Consider the following 10,038-nt stretch of genomic DNA (forward strand, 5'->3'; position numbering starts at 1 on the left):
GTGAACTTGCTACTGGTTTGCAGCAAGCGACTGGCCTTGCTACTGGTTTGCAGCAAGCGACTGGCCTTGCTACTGGTTTGCAGCAAGCGACTGGCCTTGCTACTGGTTTGCAGCAAGCGACTGGCCTTGCTACTGGTTTGCAGCAAGCGACTGGCCTTGCTACTGGTTTGCAGCAAGCGACTGGCCTTGCTACTGGTTTGCAGCAAGCGACTGGCCTTGCTACTGGTTTGCAGCAAGCGACTGGCCTTGCTACTGGTTTGCAGCAAGCGACTGGCCTTGCTACTGGTTTGCAGCAAGCGACTGGCCTTGCTACTGGTTTGCAGCAAGCGACTGGCCTTGCTACTGGTTTGCAGCAAGCGACTGGCCTTGCTACTGGTTTGCAGCAAGCGACTGGCCTTGCTACTGGTTTGCAGCAAGCGACTGGCCTTGCTACTGGTTTGCAGCAAGCGACTGGCCTTGCTACTGGTTTGCAGCAAGCGACCGGCCTTGGTAATTGTACTGCAGTCTCACACAGTGCTCAGAGCTCTGAAATGTCAATGGGCTGAAGCGCTTAAGAGGGTGCTTCCAAAAGGAGGAAGTCTGCAAAAAAGGTCCAGTCATGCTGGTTCCATTGAGAAATCCATCTGTGGGGATCAAAGGCTTGAGGACATGTAAAAATATGCTCCTTTGTTTCCATAGCTGCGGTATAGGTAAATTCTCATGATTTACCTCCTATGTCAGTGATTAACTACATACAATTACCGCTGAATAAATGAAGTCACTCGGCTTCATTGTTGCTTCACACATTCCAACATCTTCAGTGTTCTTAATAGGAAAATAAACAGTGTTCAGACATTGGTTATTCACATGGCATCACAATAATAAACCGCCACAATCTCTGCTGCCTGTGAGCCTACAACATATCAAATGTAAAAACATCTGAGACAGACCAACTCCATGCAAATCCTGTTATAATGTGCAGCACTAATCAACATCAAGAATTTTAATTAGATTTTTCTTTTGAATTTTGTCAGAGAAAACATGATCTGCAAATCTGACCATGACCTCTCTCTTTCATAATTTTTTTAAAAATTGTTTTTGGCTATAGTTTATGCAGACTATTGCTATAGACCTAATTCTCTGACTTCAGTGAAATGAAATCCATGAAGAAAACTGTTTCAGACTGCGTTTATAATTGTGTGTGCATGTGTATGACTACATCCCCCCCCCCTCCCCGTGATTACTTTTCACTTTGCTAACTCCTGATAGAGAACTACATCACAGAAGTAGGCCTAGCTTATCCCTGTCGAACAGCATGCCCTACTGCTTTAGTCCCATGCCTACATTAGGCTCACACACCTCCAAGCCCCTCTCATCCATGGAGTTATCCAAGTGTTTCTTAAAGGAATCTAATACCACTTTGTCTTGCAGCTTGTTCTATCTACCCACCACCTGCTTTACTGAAATCCATATCATTAAGATCAACTGCTTTACCTTCATCTACCTTCTTAGTCGCCTCTTCAAAAATTTCTACCAAGTTCATGAGACACATTTTCCCATGCACAGATCTCTTTAATTTCCCCCTGGCCATCCAAATGTGGATTGGTTCTATCACTCAGAATCCTCTTCAGCAGTTTCCCTATCACTGAAATCAGGATTAACAGGTCTGTGCCGACCCAAATATCCTCACAACGCTTTTGTAAATAACGGACCTCTATTTGCCTTCCTGCATTCCTCTGGAACTTCTCCTGTTCTCAGAGATGAGCTTAAAATGTCTGTCAGGATCTCAATAATTTATTTCCTGTCCTTTCAGAATGTTCTGAGTTGCAGTTGGTCGGGATCTGGAGATTTGCCCACCTTGATGCAATCTGAGACAGCTAACACCTCTTCAGAACTGATGCAGGCATGCCTCAGTCAACATTTATTTACCTTCCACATCTCTTATGTCAGCTTATGCTGCTCCGCATTAACTATATTTACAAAATGTTCATTTAACATCTTCCCCATCTATCCATAGGAACCTCGTTCTTTCTCGTCACCCTTTTGATCTTAATATCTTTGGAGTTTTGCTTACACTGCCATCCAAAGTCATCGCTAAACCTCTTTTAGCTGCACAATGCTGCCTAGAAATCTCTCAAATTTTGTGAACACTTTTTATCATACACAGGCAAATTGGATCAGAAAAAGCACCTCCAAGTCCATCACACTGAGCATGGGGCACCCCCAGGGCTGCGTGCTTCATCCACTGTTGTTCACTTTGCTGACCCACGACTGTGCAACTAAACCCAGCTTGAATTATATCATTAAGTTCATTGACGACACGACCATGGGGGTGGGGGGGGGGGGGCTGATTAGTAAGAATGATGAGTTAGCATACAGAGATGAGGTGCAGTCACTAACAGACTGGTGCAGAGCCAACAACCTGTATCTGAATATTAAAAAGAACCCAAAAGGGATGGTTGTCAACTTCAGGATGGCCCGGGGGTGACCACGCTCTGCTGACCATTGACAGCTCCAATTCTGAGGATGTCAAGAGTATCAAGTTCCTTAGAGTGCACTTGGCAGAGAATCTCACCTGGTCCCTTAACACCAGCTCTATAGCCAAGAGAGCCCAGCAGCGCCTCTACTTCCTGCAAAGGCTGAGGAAAGTTCATCTCCTGCCCCATCTCCCCTCATCCTCACTACTCTACAGAGGATGTATCAAGAGCGTGTGATAGCTGTACCTCCTCGGACCGCAAGACCTTGCAGAGGATAGTGAAATCAGTGGAAAAAAATCCTACCAATGAAGGACATCTACAACACTCGATGCAGGCAAAAGGCAATAAACATTGTGAAGGACTCCACACACCCCTCAAGTAAACTGTTCACCCTTCTCCCATCTGGTCGAGGTACTGCAACTCTTGGACCCTTACATCCAGATTGGGCAACAGTTTTTTCTCCAAGGCCATTAAATTCCTGAATTCCCAAACCATTTGTGCATAGAATAATTGGGGACTTACAGTATACTTCTTAATATTTAATAGTTTATGTGTTTAACTTCTATTTATGTAAATATGCTCCGTTGTCCTGGAGAAACGCTATCTCGATGTTACCATGTGAGCATGGTATGAATGATAAATAAAGGTGATGACTTGCATGAGCTGATAAAATAAACAGATTTTTTAAGTTAATTTTACACCCTGTTGATTTCTATTAGCAGGGTGTAAAAGTAATAACACTCACAATGCTCCTATAATCCTTCGACTCCTCAATGAATCCCTCAAACCTGTCTGCCTACAACTACTACCTGTCTCATTATTTTTAGTTGGTGCCTCTATATCTCTTGTTAACCAGGATCCTTTGACCTTTCCATTTCTACCTTTTACCCCACTGGGAACATGCTTGTCCTGGACTTACCTTATCACACCCTTAAATGCCTCCTATCGGGCACTCATGCTTGTTTCCCTCTCTCTTTTGTGTCCAATCAGTTGTTGCTAACTTCTGCAGTATTATGTTAAAATTGCACCAATTTAAGATTTTTAACTTGAGAACCAGAGTTATCCTTTCCCATAACTATCTTGAAGCAAATAGAATTATGGTCACTGGTCCTAAATCGTTTCCCATCCGATACCTCAGTTACTTGACTGGCTTCTTACCCCAGTACAAGATCCATTATTGCCTCTTCCCGACAAGATTGATCCATTTCTGCTGCAGCACATTCTCCTGGACACATCCAATAAAGTATAATTCAGCAAATACTCTATCATGATTCTGTAATTTAAGACCAAATCTTCTGTGATAAAATCCTAGCCTAATTATCTTTCTCTGGGACAGTACTAAGTGCACCCAGAAATTAGCTCAAGGAAGCAAAGTGTCTGGAGTAAGAATGGATCATCTACATTGAGACAGAGTGACTCTGAATATCTCTGTCTTTTCAGTCCTCTAATGTGACCAGAAAGAAACTGGATATCATTGAGTGCCAGGGAATCCTCAGTACGAAGAAAGCCTGAGGTAGAATGTGTTTTCGGCAAAGTTAAAACAGGAAATGCTCACAACACACACAATGTTGCCAAGAATCTCTTAAATTTCATCACATGAGCTTATAAAAAAAAACATTTTTAAAAATTAATTTACTCATTGGCCGGTGCTGTTTCTTGCACTTGTGCAGCACAGAACACGTCTGTTTTATTACCTTTGCTCTCAAATTCACAAATCATTTCTGCTGCCTTTCTCCCTAAAAGTAGAAAATTAGTTGTTTCATTTTGTGGTTGAGTTTTCCACTTGTAGAGTAAGTGCTGAGTTCTTCGGTGATTGCCATGAACTCAGGTGAACTTTTGTGATCAATGAGTTTCCATGTTAGTGCTCAGGGGGGGGGGAAAAGTGCCTTCTTTGTTTTGGCGTTACATCATCAGTCATTATTTCCATGTCAGATACCAGAAGATAAACTTGCATCCACACAGCATCTCAAATAAACCTAATTTCTGACCTCTTTTGGGCACTCCCTATTCTACTCATCTTTGACACTCCCTATTCTGTTCATACTTGACTGTGTGTCTCAGACTGTTCCCATGCTTTCTCTGGATGTGAGAACCAATTAAGTTCTAATTAGTTATGTAGAATTGGCATTGTTGAACTGGAGACTTAAACTTTGTGAGCCAAACCCAGTCCTTGCTTCTGGAAGAGTATAAAAGCCTGATCACCCACTCTGGTGCTCAATTAATCTCAGGTCCCAGAGGTGCAAGAATGCTGTTCTTAAGGTACACTTTCTTTCAAAATCCTGTGCTGAAGTTTTTTTAAAATATGATCAGCTGTTAGCATTCAATTCTTTGTTAACTGGCACCAGATCTGCTGAATGTTATTTCTGAGCAGCTTTTCTGAGTGTAGCAAATGCCTTGGACCTGGAAAAATATGATGCATTATTATGTGGTTGAGTATTTGTTGATGGAGATTGTAGAGATATAATCATGAGAGAACCTATTAAAAATAACCACAAACGGCAAAGCAACAAATCTGAAACAGAAAATGTCAGAAATACTCACCAGGCCAGGCAGTATCTACGGACACTGAACATTTCAGATTCATGATATTTGATCAGAACTGGAAACTCGTAGGCGGCAGCATTTTGCAGAATTTGCAGACAGTTCTTGAAAGATAGGCAATTTTGCACTTTGTATGGAAGGGAATGGCAAACTTAGGTCACAATTCCAGTCAAATGTCACAATCTAACATTCAATCCTTACTGAATTCAGCTATTGATATTCCCACTGGGAAACTACCACAGGAAGCACAGTGCTCCAGGATATATGGCTCATGTATCTATACTTATTAATATAAAATTCAATCCTGATTTGAAGCTGTCATTCATTCTAATTATTCCCAGGCTGGCAAAATATGTTCTTTTCTTGCTTTATACAGCTGGCATAAATAAATAGCTGAAATAAATATGAAAATGTGCTGTAATAAATATTTTTATAGCAGTGATATTCTTTGTTGTTTTAATAATTCTGATACAACAGGCAACTAAAACGTAATTGTGCAAAAAAGAATATAAAGCAGACATTTCACCATAAATTGACCTGGCATCGTAATGGAAATCATTAATCACTATGTGAAAATCATATCAAAACCAAGAAGGGGAAATTTCTAATGAGCAAAATGCTTCAAGGGTCAAAATATTAAATGCTTTGTGATACAAGTCAATTCCCTGCATATCATGCTTGGAAAGGAAATGTTTATCAAAGGCAGAGATTCACATAAGGCCTGCCAAATTTGCAATATACTTCTGAGATTAATGGTCAACTGTTCACAAACTTGTTATCCATTTTCTTTAATCATTTTAAGAATCTGCTCCTCTGCTTAACTTTCCTTCAGTGGGATTACAAGATGGCTTGGGCTACTTTTGTTCCCAATATATAAAGATTTGGAATTGGGCAAGGGAAACAAATTTGCTTAGGGTTGAAAGGGATGCTTAATATTCTCTCTCTGAATCATCTTAGATATTTCCCCACACTGATGGTGTTGCGTGAAACGAAAGGTATTTGGCAATGAGTGAATCTCTGGAGTTTGTTACCCATAAAGTTGTAAGAGCCTGAATCACTGGGAGGATTTGAAGAGGAAGTTGAACATATGTTGAAAGATGATATTGGGAACTGACAGAGAAGGGTATGAATGGGCAGATCAACCACGGTCATGTAAAATGGAGGTTTGAATTTCTGACACTTGCTCCTATTTCTCGTGTTTTACAATAAATATAGACAAGGATACAAGAGATTTCAGGTTTATCATAGAGAGGTATAAGATTTACTGTGAGTTGATACATTTGATGTGTGTGGAGCTCGTCGAAAGAATCAAAGACTAGTTGATCCAAACCAAGGCTTTTGTTAGCAAAAGAGAGGAGCTCTTCACGGGTGGCCGACCAGTCCGGAATGATCCAACCTGGCTAGGGACACAACCCTTTAAGGCCCAGACAGTAGGCGTGGCTTAGCTCTCAGCCAATCGCTGTAAGCACAGTCCAGATACTGAAACTATATACACCATATACATTGGTGATAGATTTGTACTATCACAATGTGGTTGGGTTGACACAATCAAATAAAAAGCTCTGGAATCACTATCTTTTTTTAAGATATACAGCTCAATAATGGGCCCTTCTGATCCACGAGCCCCTGACACCAAATTACACCCAATTAACATATAATCCTTCTATGTAATGAAGGGAGGGAGGAAACTGGAGCACCCAAAAGAAACTCATGGTGATTCAGGGAGAACGTACAAACTCTTTTGGTGACTATCTTATGGTTGTCAAAAGTTAAAGAATTTCATGTATGTTACATTCCAAAAAAATGTAGTATTATAATGATAATGGAACCTTTACCTTTACAGACAGCACCAGATCCTTTCATCCATGTGTAAATTGGACTAACGCATATAATCTAGGATTGGCTGTCTCAGTCTGGTGGTGATCACTATTGAACTCTTGCTTCAGTGTCAGAAAGTACTGTGTCCAGCAGGTCCAAAGAACACTTTGGTAGTCTTGGAAATTTCTCACTCTCACCTTTCTGACTTTGGACTCCTACACCCATGTATGCCTGTTTAGATTGCTTCACCCTCAACATGAAATTACAAGTTTTTAAATAATGTTAATACAAAATTCTTTGCCCAGAATATGGGCAATAGTGGAAAGCAAAAAATAAAAACAGTTACAAAGGTATTTGCACAATCTATACTTTAGGTAATAGAGCTCTTGGTAGTGTGATGGATTATGTTATATTTTATATTGTGTATAGACATGTTATTGACATGTTGACATGTTTAAAAGGCGATAAATAGTGGCAGGTTTTTTTTAGTGTTGGTCATATACAAACACTTCAGAGCAGATCTTATTTAAAATGCCAGAGCTCTGCTCAAGCCGGACAGTCCAGACTCCAGGTGCCTTTGAAAAATGCTTCTAAAGACTTCACAAGTAGGTGTTAATTGGACTTGCTGTGGAGTAATGGATTATTGTTTTGGAAAGCAACAGATTAACAAACTCAGAAGATGAGGTCCAGAACTGAAGTCTGTCTGAGTGCAGTTGGCTATTCTAAGAGGGTCATGTGGTTTTTGAGTGAGAGTGAGAGGGGGAGAGAAAGAGAGAGAGAAAATTCAGTTCTACAGTTCAGCTGTAACAGCTGGGACTGGAACAGGACAAGCTGGCATGCTTATGCAAAACCCCATTTTGATGATTAGTTCAGCCTGGTCAAAGCCCTTGTGGTCCATACAAGAGGAGATAACTGGCTGTATAATGTTTCCACTTGAAATAAGGGAAACAAAAAGGAACTCTGTGCTGGCCTGAAAGAAAGAGGTTATCATCGGGAAAACCCTGATGGGGCAGGTTTCTTCAGCAAGACATTGAAGTGGCTGATAGAAGAAATCACTTGTGGGTGTCCAATGATCAACAAATCTCTCTCTCTGAAAACCAACAAGAACCTTCGTGAGCGGTAACCATTTAACTTTCAAGCATCAAAGCCTGGTGAAATTTGTAAATATTAAATTCTGTGCACAGTGTAAGAATTAACTGATACCAGTGAGTTTCGAGGAGTGAGAAGTGAGATTGGACAATTAATTTAAAAACTTTTCTGAACGTACACACACATTACATACACATGTGCTTAGAATTAGAAGGGGTTAAGATGATAGTAATAAGCTAAAGTTTGATCCTGTTTTCATGTTTAAAGATAATTAAAAGCAACTTTTGTTTAAGTAACCAATTGTCTTGGTGAATTTCTATTGCTGCTGGGTTTTGGGATCCTCTTGGCCTGTAACATTAGTTAGAATACTGCACATTGTTTCTGAAGACATGATATGTTGGTGCAGCTAACAGTAAAACTCCAATAATTGGGCACCCTCAGGATTTTGGGATTGCTGGACTTGGAGATTCTCCAGATAACTGGATACAATTCCTCTTAACCCAATTCAGTTCTTTGAAGTGTAACAACGTTGGTATAGATGAAACTTTCCTTATTCTAATATATCCAAATTTCAGAGTATCATCTTCCAAAGCGTGAGCTGTGATATCCCAAATTTTGATCTCTTTAATCCAACAAATCAAACATTGTGGCTGTTACTTTATGTAGTTTTAATTCGTTGATAGAATGGATAAACATTTTGCATAGCTTTGAATTAAGACTTTCATAACGATGAATAACGGAGTATTTACTGTTTAACAGATATAAAAGTATATGATATAAAAAGCTTTTAAAGAGGTGCCCAATTCAAAGAAAAAATTATCGTGCTCACGCTTCCTTCACATCTTGTAGAATGAAAGAGCAAGCCATTAGCCTGGGTGAATATTATGACATACTACTTCATAGTCATTGTTTACCACAAATAATAGTTCTCTTAAAGGGACAAGCACAAAATTAACTAATAATGAAAAAACACAATGTTTTAACCTTTACAGTTGGTATAATATTTTTCAGTGAACTAGGTAAGTTTAAAGAGAGTGGGGGAGAATTTAAGGGAAAATGGAAATGGGATTTGTCTAGATTTAAATGGTGCTGGAAATAGGGCACGGAAGAGCTGAAAAGGACCCCAGGAAAGAGGCACCAATGAGTTCACGGTTAAGAAACTCAGTAAGTTTGTAATTAAAAAATGTGAAAATAGGGCTAAAGCGCAGAAGTCTGCAGACACTGTGATGAAGTAAAAAACACGATGCTGAAGAAATTCATTCAAACAGTGTACTTTATATAGCAAAGATAAAGATGCCTAACCAACATTTCAGGCTTGAGACCATCATCAAGGTATGAGATAACTATAAGTAGGCACCCAAACAAAACAGAGGGGGAAGAGGGGCGGAGGGGGGACCACATTCCCCCCTTCACATTCATGCTGGTGTGCTCTCCCTCCCTTATCACCCATTGCCTCCTGCCTGTGAGACTGTGCTCCTCCCCCTTTCCCTTCCGCTTTATTCAGGCACCTGCCTACATTATGTTCATACCTTGATGAAGGGCTCAAGCCCGAAACATCTTTGCTATATAACTACACTGTTTGACCTGCTGAGCTTCTCAGGCATTGTTTTTAGGTGAAAATAGGGCTCCGGTTAGTTTAAGGAAAGCTCCCAGTGAGTGAGGTGGCAAACTTTAATTATTATTGAATTGTCGGACAGTTTATATATAAAAGCAGTTTACAGGTTTTCCCTACTATCTGAAATTAGAGTGTTCTTATGAAACCTTTCATAAACCAAAATGGCTTAAAGAAAAAGAATTACCATTAATTTTTGAAGCATTCCCAGACTCATACAATAACTTACAAATCATACCAATTAACACATAAAACTAAAATAAACTAACATATAGTAAAAGCAGGAATGATATGATAAATACACAGCCTAAATACATACATAATGTATGTACAGGTAGTTTCACTTGGCGATGCCACTCTCGTTGCCTCTATAATGGCTCGCTGCAAAACAAACACTGAATGCTATTTTTGCTTTTCATCCTTTTTCATAAAATCCTCTTTGGATTTCTTTCAATTAGTGAAATAAAATGTACTAATGTTGTTCTTTTGGAAGAGCGAAGTGCTGTAAAGCAAACTTTTGAA

At 39.8% G+C, this 10,038-nt stretch overlaps 1 long non-coding RNA gene across 3 annotated transcripts in view; it reads left to right on the plus strand.

Annotated features, from left to right (window-relative positions):
• Positions 1-10,038, plus strand: part of LOC138743217 (uncharacterized) — a 1,573,181-nt gene that overhangs the window by 396,641 nt on the left and 1,166,502 nt on the right. The gene's annotated exons all lie outside the window — the stretch shown is intronic.

Source organism: Narcine bancroftii, chromosome 9 (genome assembly GCF_036971445.1).
Source record: "Narcine bancroftii isolate sNarBan1 chromosome 9, sNarBan1.hap1, whole genome shotgun sequence".
NCBI classification, from domain to species: Eukaryota; Metazoa; Chordata; class Chondrichthyes; order Torpediniformes; family Narcinidae; genus Narcine; species Narcine bancroftii.